Consider the following 22,535-nt stretch of genomic DNA (forward strand, 5'->3'; position numbering starts at 1 on the left):
CAAAGCCTTTCAAGATGCCAGACCTTAACCACTGTTTTTGTTGATCAGTTTTTTCAGCTTCACAAGGGAAATTCTTTCAATGTAGTAACTTCTTGTATATTAACATAGCAAATCCAGTTATTATGATAAAATTACACAGCTCCGAATTATTTAAACTCTGTCTAAAAATAATGTAAAAGAAGTTACAGAATTATGTGTATCAGTAGGTATACCGTCACTCTCCAGTGAGCATATGAGTTCAGTCATGCTTATTTATGCACAGAGATATTTTATCTGTGATTGCTCCATCACTGCTTTTGTGCAGTGTAAGCCCTCAAGTCACGATATACTGGACATTCTAACATTGAAATTATCTAATTGGTCTACTGCATGCTTTGGACATGCAATATCATTGTTTATCCAATTTACCCAGTATTCCTCATTCCATTACACCGGGTTCAGTGAAGTTTGATATAAACAAATCTTGAGATATTGCTAAACGAATCCCTCTGAAAGCTTTGGGGTGGAACACCACATAGTTACTTTAGCAGGTTTAAGAGATTAATAATGAAAAGATTTTAAAGATGCTTTTGTCTGCATGATACCCTTACCAGTGGTTCCTAACCTTTTGACTTCTGCGGACCCCAACTTTATCATTACTGGAACCCGGGGACCCCCACTGAATCATGATTCCAATCACCCCCAGTGAGACATTACTGAAAGCTGGGGACATAATCTGTTAATATTACTTAATTTCTTAATTTTTAAGCAGTCGTGGACCCCCATAGGTCCCCGGACCACAGGTTGCGAACCACTGCCCTAAGCCATTAAGTGGAGACTTACCTTCTGGGTATGGGAGACATTGACTTATGCACCTCACTACAGTGTTCCCTTTTTCCGGGGTCAAGGCTGCTGCATCACTTTTTTTTTCTGGGCTGGTCTATTGTCAGTGGGGAAAAGCATAGGCAGCATATTAGCATGTACCTTGTTTGAGTGCTGGCAAGCAGGATGTTTCGGTGATAGTGATGTGTGTGATTTGATAGCGTCTAAGAGCAGGGCATTATTGAGAGGGATGGAAGAGAAATGGGAAGAAAGGAGATGAAAGATGGAGACAGCAGTTGTTGAAGCTGGAATATGAGAGGAGACAAATGAGTGAGTACGGTAAACTGTGTAGATGTAGATATTTATATTTAGTGTGAAAAGTTTGTTGAGTGGGGCATGGTGTGCTTGGATGCAGTGAGTGTTGTGCTGCATTTTCAGTGTGCTGAGTGGGACGTAGTCTGTTGAATGTCTCAGTGTGTTTGTACTGAGAAGTATGTTTGGGTGTCCTGGTTTGGGTGTATCTGAAAGTGCAGTGTTGGGGCATTTTATTTTTGGTGTGACGAAGGTGGGTTCTGTTGGTAAATTATCTTATTGTGTTATTTGCCATGTGCAAGTGTAGTCTGCAGGCCACAAGTTGAAAATGGAAGGGTCGACTAAGTCTTTTATATTTCAGAAACTGTGAAAATAAGTGTCATTAAGCGATATGAACCCTTGGTAGGACATGATTATAAATGCCGTATACATCAACTTTCTAACGAACAGGGAAAAATCTATGATACTAAAGAATACAAATATGAGGAAATGCCAATGCAAACAAGTGAAATGTTTATTCTTGCGTGTTCCTTGTAATTATTATTTATTAAATTGACAGTGGTAAGGAAACTGGTATAATGAATACCTGTACGAGGAACATTCCTAACTTAATCCACCCAAAGTACAATTGTGAATTTAACCCTCGCCATTAACTTGATGAAAGCCATAATCTGATCACATCACTCTAACACTTAAAGCACCCAATTTGGTGGCTTATCCGATGAAAACATGAAAGAAAAATCGTTTCCAATGTTTGATGGATTTTATCCATCGTTATTTAAAACAGAAACTGGTTATAATTGCTTTTCTCCTCATTCTAGTTTTTTTTTTGCTAAGAAAACTTTTTCTTGTTATGCTCGAGGATCAGGATAGTTCATATTTCTTTTAAGCTGTAAGTTGGAATCCTGGAAGAGGCAGACTCATTATTTTAACATCAGGAGGATGAAAGACAGAATAATTGGGTAATAATATCAGCTCTGTGTTACGATACTTAAAAGGGGTTTGATTTCTGTGTTGTGCATGGTGCAAAAAACAAAAAAGTTATTATAATTTTTATTTAGTTTTAGGTTTTCCAGAAGACACCAAAATGCAGAGCATTCACAAAGCTGGTTCAGTTCATGATTCCACAGAACTCAAACTGGTTCTGTAGGAAGAATATGTTTTTTCTAACTTTGGACAGTTCTTGGATAGAGAGCTATGCAGGCTGAGGTATTGCCACCAGCAATACACTCCTCAGATTAAGAAGGTGAACTTGACAAATGTGCATCAGCTCATGTGCGTCAGTCATTAAGCTGATCAATATAAGATTCAAATCCCACTGAGAAACAATGATCGGAATGGCAGAAAAAAATGAAACCTTTTAGAAAAAGTGAAACTGATGGCAGTTTAAACAAGGATGGCTGGTTAGTGGTAGATCAAAAAGGGCACAGCAGCATAATAGTGCTTAAGTGTAGCAACTGCAAGACCCTGCTGTTCAAGAGAGTACGAGTCAGAGAATGTCAGGGTGGGATTTAAAAGGATCTAGGCCTTTAAATCGGCACCACTGAATACATTTATTTTAGCATGCCGCTTAGAGGGATTTAGGAAAGACTTTCCTGGTAGCCAAGAAGATATCTTCAACATCATTAGGAAGGCAAAACACTATAGATGGCACTGCTTAATCTTCATGCATGCAGCAACTGATTTTGAAGTGCAGTACCTGATCATCCTACCATGAAAGAAATTCCTCTGCTGGAGAGGAAGAGGTGACCAAACCCAGAGTGCCAACAGCTAGTCATACCAGATCTTTCTCGCCAAATCTGTGGCAGCCAGAATCTGCTATGTTCAATCCTCCAGCACCTTCCATAGGACCTTCAGCGGGCGCAGTTTGTGCAAACATGTACAGCACCCCTCCGGCCAGATGAAACTGAAGGTATTCTCAAGGGAACTATTCAGACTGAAGTGTATGGCATAAGACCAAGGATAATTCCTGTTTTGGGCCATGTGAAGACCTCCACTTATGAAACCCCAATCAGAAGATCACTTCAGAATGTAGTTGTCACTCATGGTCCTCCAGCAAGATGAGACCAAGAGTGTTCATTCTCACTTTACGAGAGACTGTAAGATGACTCACTTCTGTGAAAACTCCTCATTGTTGCACCCACTGCCCTAGGCAAATCGCCTCCCAACACAGGATCCATGACATCTCTGTTGATTTTAGTGGACAGTGAATATGTTGTCTTACACAATCTCAAACATTAAGAGTGAAACGTCTTCATGGCAAGACAGACAGCACACAGCTCCAGTATGTTTATCTGCAGATGCGGCTCCACTGTGCACAAAAGTACACATGCTGACATGTCACACAGAAAGGTACTCCATCTCAGCAGGAAGGTGGCTGTGACCACAGTAGTCTGTGCTTGTGGAAGGCTGAAGGACGACCCACCTGAAATTGGAGGGGTCCATCTATCAGTGCAGATCCTAATGAACTGACTAGAAGACCTGTACCTGAGTTGAGGCTCCATTGATGTTGGAGCCTCCCTTTCTTCAGATGCCAATGTGGGCCCTCAACTGCCATTTGAAACTATCAGGATACACCGGGTTATAAAACCAAATAGAATTATGACGTGCACAACCAAGATCCACATCATAGTAATAAAGCTTGGAGTTGTTTCTGTAATATTCATGATCACAAGGAGGGGAAGGAAAGGCCTTCATGTGTGTTGGGTTTTGAACCACCTCATTGAAAGTCAGTCCCTGCGCGTAGGTAAGATCATTTCTGGCTATTGAGGGTAAAACCTGAGTCGTGGAGAAAGGTTATTGTTTGCCGAAAATGTTCTTTGACTAACACTAGATGTACTGCGTTCACCAGACAGTCTTCCTGATATGGAAATATGTGCACTCCTGACTTTTGCAATGAAGATGCCACAATCGCCAGCACTTTCCTTAAAATGCAAGGTGCGGTCATCTGTCCAAACGGTATGACCCTGAATTGAAAGTGTTGGGACTGCACTTTGAAACTCAGATCTGTGGGCAGGAAGAATCTGGAAGTATACATGGATGTTCTGGAGGTCCTGGGAGGCCAACTGATTGTCTGCCACCTGGTGCAAAAGTAGATGAAGCTCCCCCAAACCTACACCTCGTTACATTGAAAATGGTGATGTAGGGGTAGGAATCAGAGATGTATTGAGGCAGGCGAGCTAGTAGATCTTCTACTCCAGGTGATGGTGTCCCCTGTATCCACTCCTGACTCAAAAAGAGGAGTCCATTTGTTGGAGTGTCTAGATCAGTTGAGAACGTTGTCTCTGCCAGACTGCTGTGCCTTGAAATAGCCCCTAAATTTCCTTCACTGTTGGTGGACCTACCTTGCTGAGTAGACCAGGCCAAGCTAGTAAGCGATAGCTCTGATGTTCTTGTAGTGAGGAATAGGCCTTCTCTCTGAACAATTGAATTTTGCATAGATATCTCCTGAGAACCCAGTCTAACCAATCCAAGCATGGCAGCAAAGTGTGACAGCTGTGCCCATGTGTCGACAGACCCTATGCCACACTTCAGGATGCGCTTGAAGGCACCCAATCAATAATCATCTCAGAAAAAGTCTTTTTTAATGTGGCCTGGTAAGCTAATGACTACGTTGTGCCAGTTCCGTCATTGCATGGACATAGCAACCCAGAATGCATGGACAGAGCAACCCAGAATACGTGGCATTTGTCATTCAAAGACAGGGCTTTGACAGCCCAGAGGGTACCAAAAATGCACAGAACAAGTTGAGCGTTGCCAGGCACAAAGCTTCGACTGAGAAGGGTAGTCTCACAGAGCTGGGAACTACAACTTTCTCTGTTTTAACATTGAATCGTCTCAGGTGAAGTGTTTGGCATTGAAGAACGCCATCCAAGAACAGGACAGTTTACTTGAGGAAGAGAACTTCAATTTCCTCTTGTGCTTTTTTGTGTTTTATGTGTGGAAGATGTTCTGGAGATTGTTCCCTTAAAAACTTTCCTGCAGTTAAAGGGAAATGGTTCAACAGGCCTTGTCTAAAAATACCTGGGCCTCCTGCTCCTTGCTGGCTTTAGGGTGTCACAGCTTAATGTTCGAGCCAAAACATCACGTGAAGATGTCATATATGTGTTTGACAAAGGCATTTTCTTGCGGCATTTGCTTTAAGGTTTAAACACTGAAATTTTAGGAGGCATATGCCCTGGTTGCCATCAAAATGCTAAGTAAGCTCTGTATCCACATCAGTGAGGTGCGCTGAAAAACAGAAACTGGTGCCAGCATTCTGGTTGCTGCTTAATATGATCACATTTATCAGACAGTTTTGTTCTCATCCCGCATGACAAAGCCTCCTGCTGGAGAGATAGTGATGGGAAAGGTTCTCCAGACCAGTCATTAGGTATATTCCTAAGGGGAGGAAAGGTGTATCTGTCAGAACTGTATTTTTCTATATCTTGGTTCAAGGGACTCTTGGTGGTTTGGAAGCAACAGCAGTTCTTTTCGTAGTAGATACGGAGTCCCTCTTGTACAAAACAGACTACTTGGCAGCTAGGAAGTTGAACACTAGGGTTGTCAGTTTTCCTAAAGTTGCTCTAAACATGCAGTTGATTGGGAAGCAGAGCAAGTTGGGGTAAGAAGTCAACAACCCACAATGTGTCTAGCAAAGCAATTGACTAAGTCATGAATCTTGGTAAATGGGCACTGATTAGGCTGCCAGGCTGAAACTAGGTTGGCGGCGATGTGCTGGGGGCAGCTGATTACATTAATGGTGATAAGTAGTTGTGAAGAGATGAAAAGATTAAGGGGAAATGAGGAAACAGACCCCTCAGAGACAAAAACTATTATGACCGCCAATATAACGTACGTAGTTGGCACATCAGTTGTAAAATAAGTTTGAAGACTGTCAGACAAGGTGTGGAGAGGAAAAGACTACAAGTGGAGAGATGGAGTTGGGCTACAACTGGAAATAGAAGCCATGAGTGGTACCATGACTTGTCACAAGAATAATTAAACAAGCATTTGCACTGCAGTAGGTCTTTCATTTGCTTGAGTTAGAGCTACTGGCTTTGTAAATTCATGACTGGACTTTTCTTGCCACATAAATTGGTCAACCCTGCCTCATCCTTTCATCTATTCCTGCCATATAATTCTACTGGCCCTGCATATAACCAAAGCACTTCTATTTACCTTCTTCCTCTGTCTGCAGCAAAAAATGGAAATGTTGCCATTTTGAATCGTAACATAAATCTGGCATGCTAGTTCCAATAGAATACCACTTTCAGCACCCCACCATCAGAGTTGCTGGCTAGTTAACACACTTTCCCAAAAAACACACAACATTCACAAAGGAGAAATAAACTAGAGGGTCACCCAAACATATCAAGAGTGTTCAGTCATAGTGTAATAAGGATATTAATTTGGCCTGAATCATGGTCATAATTGTAATAAGGCGAGATTATTAAAACATATACAGTTCTCATATAAAACCTTATCAGAAGTACATTTTTGGCATTCAACTTTAATGCTCAAAATGGCCCTTAACCCCTTGGGTGCCGGGGGACGAGGTGTTTACGAGAACCACGGACGTAACAAACTTCATCCTGCACCCAGCCCAGGGGGGTGTGTTGGGTGTTGGCATAGCGCTCCCCCCTTGGGCCTCCCACCCCCTCTCCCAAGGACAGGGATGAAAGGGGAATCACTTCCCCTTCCTCCCTGCCCCCGCTCAGTGACTTCTGATGACTTGAGCGTGCGATCGGGGCAGAAACCACTAGACATCAGTGATTTTTTTTTTTGTATGTCAGTTACATGCAAGGGGAGCGACACCATAGGCAAGGGCCGCTCCCCTGGGGTGGGGGGGCAAATTCATTTTGGGCCATTTTAGATTGACCTATTTTAATTAGGCCGATAGGCACCAGGTATTTTTTTTATTTTTTTAGAGCTGGTGAGCGACCCCTTAGGCAAGGGTCGCTCCCCTTGAGGGCGATTTTTATTTTAGGCCATTTCTGTCCACCTTCGGGGCAGATCGGCATATTTTTCTTAGGCCAATCTGTCCCCAAGGGTGGCAGAAACCACTAGACACCAAGGATTTTAATTTTTATTTATTTATTCATTCATTCATTTATTTATTTTTTTGCACCAATTTCATGCTAGGGGAGCGACCCTTTAGGCATGGGTTGCTCTCCTGGGGCAAATTCGGCCTATTTTAATTAGGCCGATCTGCCCCCAAGGGGAAGGGGGGGGGGGGGACAGAAATCACTAGGCACCAGGGATTTTCTTTATTGTTTTATTTTTTACAGATGTGGTGCAACCTCTTAGACAAGGGTCGCTCCCCTGTGGGTCAAATACATTTTAGGCCATTTCTCCCCCCCTTGGGGGCAGATCGGCCTGTTTCTGTTAGGCTGATCTGCACCCGGGGGGGCAGAAATCACTTAGGCACCAGGGATTCATGTGTGTGTTTTGTTTGGGGAGGGGTAGCCCCTTGGGCAAGGGACGCTCCCCATGGGGGCACATTACTGTTGCCCATTTCTGCTCCCTTGGGTGGCAGATCGGCCTACTTTTGTAAGGCCCATCTGCCCCCAAGGAGGTCAGAAAGCCCAACAGAGACCAGGGAAGATTTTTTTATTTTTTTTGTTCAAAAAAAGAGGGTAGGGGTATGGCCATACTCCCACCCCAAATAAATGGTTGTTCTGCCCACCTGTGGGAAGATGGGGCAATTACCCCGGATCCACTCCCTGGGGGGAGGGGCAGAAAGGCTACTAGATGCCAGGGAATTAAAAAAAATAGTTGGGTGGTGGCTTCCAACCAATATAGGGATGGTTATGCCCCCAAATGAACGGTGTAACAGTTTTTCAGCTCTTCCCCCCCGCACACTAAAGCATCTTATCCCACGGCAAGTAAGAGGACATTTAATTATTTGGGGTTTTGGTTTTACATTTGGGTCATGAGAGCTTGTCTAACTCTCAAAATCGTCCCACATGGAATGGTGAGGGCTCCACACTTTGGACTCTGAGAGACTACAATGTGGAAGAATCTACGAGACCTAGACACCTCTGAAAACTAAACATCTGGGTGAGTCCAGGGTGGTGTGCTTCACATGCACCCTGTGCCATTTTCCTACCCACATTGCCCTGCAAACCTCCAACTTTGCTTGAAATCGCACATTTGCCCCACATTTTTGTGATGAAACCTTCTGGAATCTGATCCACAAAATTCCTACCACCCAGCATTGTTGCATGTATACTGATAAAAATGTTGTCCCACATGTCAGCCTAAAAACGTATTTTTTTTCAAACTGCTCTTTTGGACCCGCTTTGGTTCTCCTCAATTTCAACATGTTTTTGTCTCTTTCCTGTCGCAGGCACGTAGCCCACCTACACAAGTGAGGTTCATTTTCATCAGAACTGAGGGGAACATTGGGTTGTAGGAAATGTGTGCTGGTACGGTGATCCCACACAGAAACGTGGGGAAAAATGTTTTTTACAAAAAAAAAAAATATTTTTTATTTTTTAGCTAAATTTGAGGTTTGCTGAGGATTCTGGGTAAGGGAACACTGGGGCTTCCACGCAGGTCACACCTCCCGAACTCCATCGTGTGTCTAGTTTTCAGAAATGTCTGGGTTTGGTAGGTTTCCCTAGGTGGCTGCTTAGCCCAGGACCTAAAACGCAGGTGCTGTCCCCCCTCCTCCCGCAAAAACAGGTAGTTTTATTTTTGATAATTTTGATGTGTCCGTGTAGTGTTTTGGGGCATTTCCTGTCTCTAGCACCAGGCCTACCGCACAAGTGAGGTACCAGAACCTGGCGAGAGCGCCACAAGTTCCCCAATCCTGGGTTTCCCTAGGTGTCTAGTTTTAAAAAATGCACAGGTTTGGTAGGGTTTCCTAGGTTTTGGCTGAGCTACAGACCAAAATCCACAGCTATGCACTTTCCAAAAAACACGTCAGTTGTCAATGTAAAAATGTGATGTGTCCATGTTGTGTTTTGGGGCATTTCCTGTTGCGGGCGCTAGGCCTACCAACACAAGGGAGGTACCTTTTTTTTATCTGGAGACTTAGGGGGAATGCTGGGTGGAAAGAAATGTGTGGCTCCTCTCAGATTCTTGTACTCTGTCACCGAAATGTGAGGAAAATATATATATTTTTTTTTTTTTTTTTTTTTGCCAAATGTTGAGGTTTGCAAAGGATTCTGGGTAACAGAACCCGATGACAGCCCTACATGTCACCCCATCCTGGATTCCCCTCGGTGGTGTCTAGTTTTGAAAAATGCACAGGTTTGATAGGTTTCCCTAGGTGCCGGCTGAGCTAGAGGCCAAAATCCACAGCTAGGCACTTTCCAAAAAACACGTCAGATTTCAATGTAAAAATGTGATCTGTCCATGTGTTTTGGGGCCTACCCACACAAGTGAGGTTCAGTTTTTATCGGGAGACTTGGGGGAACACAGAATAGAAGAATAAGTGTTAATAAGGCCCCTTGTCGTTCCTTACATTTTTTCCTTCCAAATGTAAGAGTGTGTAAAAAAGACATCTATTTGAGAAATGCCCTGTAATTCACATAGTATATGGACCCCGGAATTCAGAGATGTGCGAATAACCGCTGCTTCTCAACACCTTGTCTTGTGCCCATTTTGGAAATGTAAAGTGTTCCTTGATACCTATTTCTCACTCTTTATATTTCACCCAATTAATTGCTGTATACCTGGTATACAATGAAAACCCATTGCAAGGTGCAGCTCCTTTATTGGCTCTGGGTACCTAGGGTTCTTGATGAACCTACAAGCCCTATGTGTCCCTGCAACCAGAATAGTCCATCAGACGTAACAGTATATTGCTTTAAAAAATCTGCCCTAGCTGGAAAAAGTTATAGAAGAAAATGTGGACAGAAATGGCTCTTTTTTTCACCTCAATTTCAATATTTTTTATTTTTATTTTAGCAGTTACTGTCTGTAGGAAAACCTTGAAGGATCTACACAAATGACTCCTTGCTAAATTCAGAATTTTGTCTACTTTTCGGAAATGTTTAGCTGTCCGGGATCCAGAATTAGTTTCACACCCATTTGAGTCACTAACTGGAAGGGGACTGAAAGCGCAAAAAATAGTAAAAATGAGGTATGTCCAAGTAAAATGCCAAAATTGTGTTGAAAAATTTGTTTTTCTGATCCAAGTTTTCCTGTTACTGAAAGCTGGGAAGATGGTGATCTTAGCACCGCAACCCTTTTTTTTGTTTTTTGTTTTTTTAAAGTTGTTTTTATTAACATTTTATAGTTGTACATAATCAGATCTGTTCATTGTATTAACATACACTTATTCATGCAATTATACAGACCTCAACAATTTCCAAGAGTAATCTCTAACATGTCATTCTTTGAGTTCCTACTCAAAGCTGATGCCCAGCTTCCGTATGGTCCCAGCTCTGTGCTTGATCTGCGTATTGATTGCGCATGTTCCTGTGTTGTGCATCTTGCCCACATATCGTTCCTATGCTTAAAGCTAAACCATCTATATATATGATGGTGTATCACAGAGAGGGTGAGTACTGACTACTGGTTATATGGGTGCGAGCCAGGGGTACTCAACCAGGCGGAGCGTCAAGTCTAATTTCTGCCTCTACAATTTCCATATTGAACGGCGACGTCATCAGCGGGACTGGGGTGCTCCCTTCGTCTATCGTCCCTTACAGTATTTGTATCTGCTGGCATCCTCCAGGTCTGCTTGCCTTCCCCTCTATTCCTTTCACTCATAGCCCACTCGAAGGGGGTAGTCCGGGGCGTCCCTTTTTATGTTAAGGTTCAGTGTGTCACTCCTGTTTCTGTTTCTTTCTCTTCCTGTTCTGTGTCTGACCCCAACCCTCCTGCCGGAGTTCCTGCTTCCCAGTCCCTACTCTCCAATTTGGCCAGTGCCTCTTCCCAGATCGGTGCAATGGGCGTTTGGGGCACTCCCCGAGCCCCCTCGCACTGCAACACCTGCAGTTCGGCCCTTGCCCACTTCGATAGGGCCCGTCGTCAGTCCTCTATGGTGGGGACCCTTGGCGATTTCCAACCTAGTGTAATCCGTCTCCTAAACAACACCAAAGCCAGGTCTAGAAATCAGTTGCCTATTTTCCCAGGTGCCGGTCCCGGGTACAAGCCCAACTGGCACACAGAAGGGGTCAGCCCCAGTGTAGCGACCAAGAGGCCCTCCAGGTCAGTCAGTGCTGCCCTCCAGCTCCGCAGGAGCTTGGGGCAGTGTCATATCATGTGGTCCAGATCCGCGTCCACTTCTCCACATCTGGGGCACCCCCTGGGTTCACCCTCATATATGAGGTTCAGCCGGTGCGGGTGAGGTATGTCCTGTGGGTGTAGTTACACTGTATGTATCAAAGTTGTGTATTTCGTGAGACCGCCCGCGGGTATGCCAGAACCCTCCTCCACTCCGCCTCCGACATATCTCTGCCTAGTGTCTTTTCCCATCTCTCCCTCAGTGTCTTCAGTGGGTCAAGTGTGTCGCCATTTTGGGCCTTATACAGCCCAGACACCAGATGGCTATCAGCTCCGGAAGTTAGCAGTAGGAGCAGGACCCGGTGTGTGGTAGGTTCTGCATTAACCGTGCCCCAGTGTTCCTTTATGTGATGTAACAGGTATTGGTGTAATAGAAATTGTCCAGCTGGTATTCCCTTTTGATCAGTCATGTCTGTGAAGGACCTCAGTACCCTGCCCCAGAAGAGGTTCCCTATAGTCTCTACCCCAGCTTTGGACCAAACTCCCAGCCCCGAACCCAATAAGGCGCCCTCCTTGGTACCCTGTGTTATGACCGACAGAGGCAGTGCTGCAGAGTAAAATCGTCCCACTCCCATGCGGTGTGAGCATCTCTTCCAGCACAATAGGGCTACCTTCGTCATGACACTCCCTTCCTGCGCTTCCACTCGTCGACCTATCATTTGTTCTATGATCCCCGTTAGGGGTGCACCTTTCTAGGCGACTCTCCCCAGCACACCATCTGGAGATCCACTGCAGCTGACATGCCAGATAGTAAAATTAAAAATCCGGGGCTCTCAATCCCCCTGCATTAGTCGGTCTACACATGATCGCGAGCGCAGTCCGTCTGCGGCCATCATCCCAAATAAGGTCTCTGAGAAGGCTGTTCAGCTCCCTAAACCACGTCAGGGGGATTAACACCAGTAAGTTGGCGAAGTAATAAAGGAGGCGGGGCAGCATAATCATCTTGGATAATGATACTCTGGCCATTATGGATAGTTTAAGAGATCGCCAGAATCCCACAGATGCCCGAAGCGAACGGAGTGCCCTCTCTACGTTACCCTCACGTAGGTCTCTGAGGTCATGGAACACCTGTATGCCCAAATACTTGAAGGTGTGTGGTGCCCATACCATGTCCTCCAGGCATGATGAGGGGCGCAGACATCCTGCTATCAGGGGGAATACAAAGGTCTTGCCTCTATCAAGACGCAGGCCAGACAGGCCTCCAAAGTGGTCCAGATTAGCCAGGGCCCACGGTAGCCCCGATTCACCCTCCCTTAGGTAGATTAGGATGTCATTGGTGTAGAGTGAGATAATATGTTCATCCTGTCCCCATTCCACTCCTCTGCCCTTGCCCTCCGTCCGTAGTCGGGCCGCCAGAGTCTCAATAGTTAAAGCAAATATCAATGGGGATAACGGGCACCCCTGCCTGGTGCCCATGTATATGGGGTAAGTCTCTGACACCGTCCTGCCCATCCTTACTCTTGCCAGGGGAGCTGAGTATAGCAGGCCCACCCATCTCACCCATCCCTCCCCAAATCCCATCCGAAGCATGACGTTCCTCACATAGTCCCATTGAATCGAGTCAAAGGCATTCTCAAAGTCGATCGCGAGGAGCATCCCTGTAGGAGGTTTCTCCTCATGCGGCATGTGTAAGATGGCAAAAAGGCGTCTAAGGTTTAGCAGTGTATTGCGTGCTGGTACAAACCCGTTTTGATCCTCGTGGATCAAATTGGATATATGTAGAAGTAATCGGTTGGCCATAAGTTTGCTAAGAATCTTGAAGTCATTGTTCAGCATTGATAATGGGTGGAATTCAGTCACAGACACGTCACCCGAATCCAGCTTGGGGAGAGGGACCACCAGGGCCTCTCTCATTGAGTCCGGTAGGAGACCTTGTTGGAATGCCTCTGTGTACATTTCCACCAGCTGGGGTGCCAGCAAGGCCGAGTACCTCTTATAGAGATCCATCGGGAGCCCATCCGTGCCTGAATTCTTCCCTGACGCTAGTTGGCCTCCTGAACTTCCCCTAACGTCACTGGCCCCCTGTAAGGAAATGCCTCCTTGGCATGGTTACCCCCTGACTTTTTGCCTTTGCTGATGCTAAGTTTTGATTTGAAAGTGTGCTGAGGCCTGCTAACTAGGCCCCAGCACCAGTGATCTTTCCCTAACCTGTACTTTTGTTTCCACAATTGGCACACCCTGGCATCCAGGTAAGTCCCTTGTAACTGGTACCCCTGGTACCAAGGGCCCTGATGCCAGGGAAGGTCTCTAAGGGATGCAGCATATCTTATGCCACCCTGGGGACCCCTCACTCAGCACAGACACACTGCTGGCCAGCTTGTGAGTGCTGGTGAGGACAAAACGAGTAAGTCGACATGGCACTCCCCTCAGGGTGCCATGCCAACCTCACACTGCCTATGCAGTATAGATAAGTCACCCCTCTAGCAGGCCTTACAGCCCTAAGGCAGGGTGCACTATACCATAGTTGAGGGCACCAGTGCATGAGCACTGTACCCCTACAGTGTCTAAGCAAAACCTTAGACATTGTAAGTGCAGGGTAGCCATAAGAGTATATGGTCTGGGAGTCTGTCATGCACGAACTCCACAGCACCATAATGGCTACACTGAAAAACTGGGAAGTTTGGTATCAAACTTCTCAGCACAATAAATGCACACTGATGCCAGTGTACATTTTATTGTAACATACATCCCAGAGGGCACCTTAGAGGTTCCCCCTGAAACCTTAACCGACTACCCGTGTAGGCTGACTAGTTCTAGCAGCCTGCCACACACCAGACATGTTGCTGGCCACATGGGGAGAGTGCCTTTGTCACTCTGTGGCTAGTAACAAAGCCTGTACTGGGTGGAGATGCTTATCACCTCCCCCTGCAGGAACTGTAACACCTGGCGGTGCGCCTCGAAGGCTCTCCCCCTTTGTTACAGCACCCCAGGGCATTCCAGCTAGTGGAGTTGCCCGCCCCCTCTAGCCACGGCCCCACTTTTGGCGGCAAGGCCAGAGGAAATAATGAGAAAAACAAGGAGGAGTCAATGGCCAGTCAGGACAGCCCCTAAGGTGTCCTGAGCTGAGGTGACTCTGACTTTTAGAAATCCTCCATCTTGCAGATGGAGGATTCCCCCAATAGGGATAGGAATGTGACCCCCTCCCCTTGGGAGGAGGCACAAAGAGGGTGTACCCACCCTCAGGGCTAGTAGCCATTGGCTACTAACCCCCCAGACCTAAACACGCCCTTAAATCTAGTATTTAAGGGCTCCCCAGAACCTAGGAACTCAGATTCCTGCAACCTAAGAAGAAGAGGACTGCTAAGCTGAAAAACCCTGCAGAGAAGACGGAGACACCAACTGCTTTGGCCCCAGCTCTACCAGCCTGTCTCGCCACTTCTAAAGACACTGCTCCAGCGACGCTCTCTCCAGGGACCAGTGACCTCTGAAGCCTCAGAGGACTGCCCTGCATCTAGAAGGACCAAGAACTCCAGAGGACAGCGGCTCTGTTCACCTTTAGACTGCAACTTTGTAACAAAGGAGCAACTTTAAAACAACTTGCGTTTCCCGCCGGAAGCTGGAGACTTGACACTCTGCACCCGACGCCCCCAGCTCGACTTGTGGAGAACAATCACTTCAGGGAGGACTCCCCGGTGACTGCGAGACCGTGAGTAGCCAGAGTTGCCCCCCCTTTAGCCCCCACAGCGACGCCTGCAGAGGGAATCCCGAGGCTCCCCCTGACCGCGACTGCCTGCTTCTCAGAACCCGACGCCTGGTAGGGACACTGCACCCGCAGCCCCCAGGATCCGAACTCCAGTGCAGGAGTGACCCCCAGGAGGCCCTCTCCCTTGCCCTGGTGGTGGCTACCCTGAGGAGCCCCTCCCCTTGCCTGCCTGCATCGCTAAAGAGACCCCTTGGTCTCCCATTGATTTCAATTATAAACCAGACGCATGTTTGCACACTGCACCCGGCCGCCCCCGTGCTGCTGAGGGTGTACTTTCTGTGTGGACTTGTGTCCCCCCCGGTGCCCTACAAAACCCCCCCGGTCTGCTCTCTGAAGACGCGGGTACTTACCTGCTGGCAGACTGGAACCGGGGCACCCCCTTCTCCATTGAAGCCTATGCGTTTTGGGCACCACTTTGACCTCTGCACCTGACCGGCCCTGAGCTGCTGGTGTGGTAACTTTGGGGTTGCTCTGAACCCCCAACGGTGGGCTACCTTGGACCCAAACTTAAACCCCGTAGGTGGTTTACTTACCTGCAAAAACTAACAAACTCTTACTCCCCCCAGGAACTGTTGAAAATTGCACTGTCTAGTTTTAAAATAGCTATATGTCATATTATGTGAAAACTGTGTATGCTATTTTGCTAACTCAAAGTTCCTAAAGTACCTACCTGCAATACCTTTCATTTGAAGTATTACATGTAAATCTTGAACCTGTGGTTCTTAAAATAAACTAAGAAAATATATGTTCGGTGGCATGTGTAGCTGCAGATACACATGTTGTGCATAGTCCGCCGTCTGGTGTTGGGTCGGAGTGTTACAAGTTGTTTTTCTTCGAAGAAGTCTTTTCGAGTCCCGAGACCGAGGGACTCGTCCTCCTTTGTTCCATTGCGCATGGGCGTCGACTCCATGTTAGATTGTTTTTTTTTCCGCCATCGGGTTCGGACGTGTTCCTTTTCGCTCCGGGTTTCGGGACGGAAAGATAGTCTTAACTTTGGAAAACTACGTCGGTATTGTTTCGCTCGGTATCGGGTAAGAATAGAATCGACACCGAATCGTGAAGAGCTCCGGTAGCCCTTCGGGGTAATTTCGATCCCCCGTCGGGGCCTGGTCGCCCGACCGCGTGTAACATCGACACTGATGGAACGGACCCCGTTCCGATTCTGTCCTAAATGCCACAATAAATATCCATATACAGACCAACATTTGGTCTGTAACTTGTGCCTGTCGCCCGAGCACAAGGAAGAAACGTGTGAGGCCTATCGTGCGTTTCGGTCCCGAAAAACGCTCCGTGACCGGCGAGCCAGAAGATTGCAGATGGCGTCCACGCCGACAGGACACCGAGAGTTCGAGGGACAAGGAGAAGAAGAGGAAGCCTTCTCCATCCATGAATCGGACTCGGAGGAATTCGACGTCGAAGAAACCGTGAGTAAGACGTCGAAGCAAGCACCACACAAGAAAACAGACAAGGCCCAGGGGACGCCACTGCCAACAGGCCATGGCTCAACCCATAAAGTAGGTGACCGTACATCGGCACCGAAAAAGGCCGAACTGGTGCCGAGATCGTCCGACTCGGGTCGAGACACAGGCACGCAGCAATCTCGGGACCGAGAAAGTGCTGCCGAAAAAGATAGACGCCGAGACAGCGGAACCGAAGCTGCTCGACGCAGAGACAGCGGCACCGAGGAAGATCGACGCCGAGAAAGCTCGACGCCGAAAAAGAAAAAATTCTCCTCTGAGCCGAAAACAAGCAGAGACACAGTTTCGGTGCCAAAACGACCAGCAACCGAACCAACTGCCAGCTCATATACAGAGGAACAATCACTGTCCTCTCAAATGCGCAAACACAGATTTGAAGAAGAGTTACAGACCACTGATGTAGACCACACACAAAAGCGGATCTTCATACAAAGTGGGACAGGGAAGATCAGCACTCTTCCCCCAATCAGGAGAAAAAGGAGACTCGAGTTCCAAACACAAGAACAAACACCACAAAAAATGGTGAAGAAGGTAACTCCGCCACCCTCTCCTCCACCTGTAACTCACACATCACCGGCACAGACTCCGTCACATTCACCGGCTCATACCACCATGAGCCAAGACGACCAGGACGCTTGGGACCTCTACGACGCCCCAGTATCAGACAATAGTCCTGAGTCGTACCCTACCAAGCCCTCACCACCTGAGGACAGCACAGCGTATGCACAGGTGGTAGCTAGGGCAGCAGAATTCCATAACGTGTCGTTACACGCAGAACCTGTCGAGGATGACTTCCTTTTCAACACCCTCTCCTCCACCCATAGCTCCTACCAAAGCCTACCTATGCTTCCAGGAATGCTAAGGCACGCAAAGCAGATCTTCAAAGAACCTGTCAAAAGTAGAGCGATTACTCCAAGGGTGGAGAAAAAATCTAAAGCACCGCCCACGGACCCTGCTTTTATCACCTCACAACTGCCACCAGATTCAGTCGTGGTAGGGGCAGCTCGCAAGAGAGCCAACTCGCACACATCAGGCGATGCACCACCTCCAGATAAAGAGAGCCGCAAGTTCGACGCAGCTGGGAAAAGGGTCGCAGTACAAGCTGAAACCAGTGGCGCATCGCGAACTCTCAGGCGCTCCTAGCGCGATATGATAGCGCCCATTGGGACGAGATGCAGCATCTCATCGAGCATCTACCCAAAGAATTTCAAAAACGGGCAAAACAAGTGGTTGAGGAGGGACAAAACATCTCCAATAACCAAATACGCTCCTCTATGGACGCAGCGGACACAGCGGCAAGAACAATAAATACCGCAGTAACCATAAGAAGGCACGCATGGTTGCGCACATCTGGCTTTAAACCGGAAATACAGCAAGCGGTACTCAATATGCCGTTCAATGAACAACAATTGTTTGGACCCGAAGTGGACACGGCAATTGAGAAATTGAAAAAGGACACTAACACAGCCAAGGCCATGGGCGCACTCTATTCCCCGCAGGGCAGAGGCACTTTCGGCACCTTCCGCAAAACAACCTTCAGAGGGGGGTTTCGGGGCCAAGCCACACAAGCCAGCACCTCACAATCTACGCCGTCTACCTACCAGGGACAGTACCAAAGGGGAGGCTTTCGGGGCCAGTATAGAGGAGGACAATTCCCTAGAAACCGGGGAAAATTTCAAAGTACAAAAACCCCTGCAACCAAACAGCGACTCACAAGTCACTCAACCCCTTCACACAACATCAGTGGGGGGAAGACTAAGTCAGTTTTACAAATCTTGGGAGGAGATAACAACAGACACTTGGGTCTTAGCAATTATCCGACATGGTTATTGCATAGAATTTCTCCAACTCCCTCCAAATGTCCCACCAAAAACACAGAATATGTCAAAACAGCATTTAGACCTTCTAGAACTAGAAGTTCAAGCATTACTGCTAAAGGACGCAATAGAATTGGTACCATGTACACAAATAAACACAGGAGTTTACTCACTGTACTTTCTAATACCAAAAAAGGACAAAACACTGAGACCAATCCTAGATCTCAGAACACTAAACACCTACATCAAATCAGAACACTTTCACATGGTCACGCTACAAGACGTGTTACCACTGCTAAAGCAACAAGACTACATGACAACCTTAGATCTAAAGGACGCATATTTCCATATACCGATACATCCCTCGCACAGGAAATAACTAAGGTTCATATTCAAGGGAATACATTACCAATTCAAAGTGTTGCCGTTCGGTATCACAACCGCACCAAGAGTATTTACAAAATGCCTAGCAGTAGTAGCTGCACACATCAGAAGGCAGCATATACACGTATTCCCGTACCTAGACGATTGGCTAATCAAGACCAACTCCCTCACAAAGTGTTCACACCACACAGATTATGTCATACAAACCCTCTACAAACTCGGTTTCTCCATCAACTATACAAAATCCCACATTCTGCCGTGCAAAACGCAGCAATACTTAGGAGCGACAATCAACACAACAAAGGGAATAGCCACTCCAAGTCCACAAAGGGTTAAAAATTTTCACAAGGTTATACAAGCCATGTATCCAACACAAAAGATACAGGCAAAGACTGTATTAAAACTCCTAGGCATGATGTCCTCATGCATAGCCATTGTCCCAAACGCAAGACTGCACATGAAGCCCTTACAACAGTGCCTAGCATCACAGTGGTCACATGCACAGGGTCACCTTCTAGATCTGGTGTTGATAGACTGCCAAACATACATCTCGCTTCTATGGTGGAACAGTATAAATTTAAACAAAGGGCGGCCTTTCCAAGACCCAGTGCCACAATACGTGATAACAACAGATGCTTCCATGACAGGGTGGGGAGCACACCTCAATCAACACAGCATCCAAGGACAATGGGACGTACATCAAACAAAGCTGCATATAAATCACCTCGAATTGTTAGCAGTATTCCTAGCGTTGAAAGCATTTCAACCCATCATAACCCACAAATACATTCTTGTCAAAACAGACAACATGACAACAATGTATTATCTAAACAAACAGGGGGGAACACACTCGACACAGCTGTGCCTCCTGGCACAAAAGATATGGCAATGGGCAATTCACAACCACATTCGCCTAATAGCACAATTTATTCCAGGGATCCAAAATCAACTAGGAGACAATCTCTCTCGAGATCACCAACAGGTCCACGAATGGGAGATTCACCCCCAAATTCTAAACACTTACTTCAAAATTTGGGGGACACCTCAAATAGACCTATTTGCAACAAAGGAGAACGCAAAATGCCAAAACTTCGCATCCAGGTACCCACACAGGCAGTCTCAAGGCAATGCTCTATGGATGAACTGGTCAGGGATATTTGCGTACGCTTTTCCCCCTCTCCCTCTCCTTCCATATCTAGTAAACAAATTGAGTCAAAACAAACTCAAACTCATACTAATAGCACCAACATGGGCAAGACAACCTTGGTACACAACACTACTAGACCTGTCAGTAGTACCCCATGTCAGGTTGCCCAACAGACCAGATCTGTTAACACAACACAAACAACAGATCAGGCATCCAAACCCAGCATCGCTGAATCTAGCAATCTGGCTCCTGAGATCCTAGAATTCGGACATTTAAACCTCACCCAAGAATGTATGGAAGTCATAAAACAAGCTAGAAGACCATCCACTAGACACTGCTATGCAAGCAAATGGAAAAGATTTGTTTGCTACTGCCATGATAATCAAGTTAAACCATTACATGCATCTCCAAAGGATGTAGTGGGATTCTTGCTACATTTACAAAAATCAAATCTAGCCTTCTCTTCCATAAAGATATACCTCGCAGCAATATCTGCATACCTGCAAATTACCCATTCAACTTCACTATTTAGGATACCTGTCATTAAAGCGTTTATGGAAGGCCTGAAAAGAATTATACCACCAAGAACACCACCTGTTCCTTCATGGAACCTCAACATCGTCTTAACAAGACTCATGGGCCCACCTTTTGAACCCATGCACTCTTGCGAAATGCAATTCTTAACGTGGAAGGTTGCATTTCTCATTGCCATCACATCTCTAAGAAGAGTAAGTGAAATTCAGGCGTTTACTATACAAGAACCTTTTATTCAAATACACAAAAATAAGGTAGTCCTAAGAACCAATCCAAAATTTTTACCAAAAGTTATTTCACCGTTCCCCTTAAATCAAACGGTAGAACTACCAGTGTTCTTCCCACAGCCAGACTCAGTAGCTGAAAGGGCACTACATACATTAGACATCAGAAGAGCACTAATGTACTACATTGACAGAACAAAAGAAATTAGGAAAACAAAACAACTGTTTATTGCATTTCAAAAACCTCATACAGGAAACCCAATATCAAAACAGGGTATAGCCAGATGGATAGTTAAGTGCATCCAAACATGCTACCTTTAAAGCAAAGAGAGAACTGCCCATTACACCAAGGGCACATTCAACCAGAAAGAAAGGCGCTACCATGGCCTTCCTAGGAAACATTCCAATGAACGAGATATGTAAGGCAGCCACATGGTCTACGCCTCACACATTTACTAAGCACTACTGTGTAGACGTGCTATCCGCACAACAAGCCACAGTAGGTCAAGCCGTACTAAGAACTTTATTTCAGACTACTTCCACTCCTACAGGCTGAGCCACCGCTCTTGGGGAGATAACTGCTTACTAGTCTATGCACAACATGTGTATCTTCAGCTACACATGCCACCGAACGGAAAATGTCACTTACCCAGTGTACATCTGTTCGTGGCATTAGTCGCTGCAGATTCACATGTGCCCACCCGCCTCCCCGGGAGCCTGTAGCCGTTTGGAAGTTATCTTCAACATTTGTACATTTGTAAATATATTACTTAAACCTTAGTTGGTACATACTTATTCATTCCATTGCATGGGCACTATTACTAACATACACAACTCCTACCTCACCCTCTGCGGGGGAAAACAATCTAACATGGAGTCGACGCCCATGCGCAATGGAACAAAGGAGGAGGAGTCCCTCGGTCTCGGGACTCAAAGACTTCTTTGAAGAAAAACAACTTGTAACACTCTGACCCAACACCAGACGGCGGACTATGCACAACATGTGAATCTGCAGCGACTAATGCCACGAACAGATGTACACTGGGTAAGTGACATTTTCCTTTTCTATACAAAAACCTATTGGCCTGGAATTGTCTTTGAGTGTGTGTTCCTCATTTATTGCCTCTGTGTGTACAACAAATGCTTAACACTACTCCTTTCATAAGCCTACTGCTCGACCACACTACCACAAAATAGAGCATTAGTATTATCTCTTTTTGCCACTATCTTACCTCTAAGGGGAACCCTTGGACTCTGTGCATACTATTCCTTACTTTGAAATAGTGCATACAGAGACAAATTCCTACCCCCCCAACCTGTCCCTCTCTCCATACTCGAGTCTATTCAAGGGTAGTGGGCGCAAATAAGCATCCAATGGCTCGGTCTTGGGTACTTCTGGGCTCCTGTAGAGGATGGTATAATAATCTCTAAAGACATCATTTACGGCCCCCGGTGTGTTCCTACTCTCCCCTTTCATGTCACGCACTCTCATGATAGGTGTCGTCCCCCCCTAGCCCCCCCCCCCCCCCCCGGTCTCACCAGCCAAGCTAACATCTTTCCCGATCTGCCCACCTCCGCCTGCACAGAGGCTAAGTGTCTCTGCATGCTATGGCATCTCAACTGCTCCTCGACCTGTGAGTGGGTCCTCTTTGCTTCCTCGTACCTGTTGTGTTCAGTTGCCTCTCTAATCCCCCTCTTTCTCCTTCATGTATGATCTTCTCTACTCATTTAATTCCCACTCCAATGTGCATCTGATTCCAACTGTCTGTCCCAGGCAGTAACCCCTGGTCGCCACCTTAAGTGCCTCCCACTCCACATGTCTAGCCGACGCGGATCCCTTATTAATAGCGATGTGGCTCACCAGGTAAGAGCGGAGCACCTCTCTGTACGTCTGGTCTTCTAGCGCTGCCGTGT

At 46.4% G+C, this 22,535-nt stretch overlaps 1 protein-coding gene across 6 annotated transcripts in view; it reads left to right on the forward strand.

Annotated features, from left to right (window-relative positions):
- LOC138261641 (zinc finger protein 585A-like) overlaps nucleotides 1-22,535 on the forward strand; it is a 311,686-nt gene that overhangs the window by 15,131 nt on the left and 274,020 nt on the right. Inside the window, exon 1 of one of the 6 annotated variants that reach the window (XM_069210787.1) lies at nucleotides 10,135-10,186. The exons of the other annotated variants lie outside the window; for them this stretch is intronic. The gene's annotated coding sequence lies outside the window, so the exon portion shown is untranslated. Of the gene's footprint in view, nucleotides 1-10,134; nucleotides 10,187-22,535 lie in introns of those variants that run through there. 6 annotated transcript variants of the gene reach the window in all.

Source organism: Pleurodeles waltl, chromosome 10 (genome assembly GCF_031143425.1).
Source record: "Pleurodeles waltl isolate 20211129_DDA chromosome 10, aPleWal1.hap1.20221129, whole genome shotgun sequence".
Lineage (NCBI taxonomy): Eukaryota > Metazoa > Chordata > Amphibia > Caudata > Salamandridae > Pleurodeles > Pleurodeles waltl.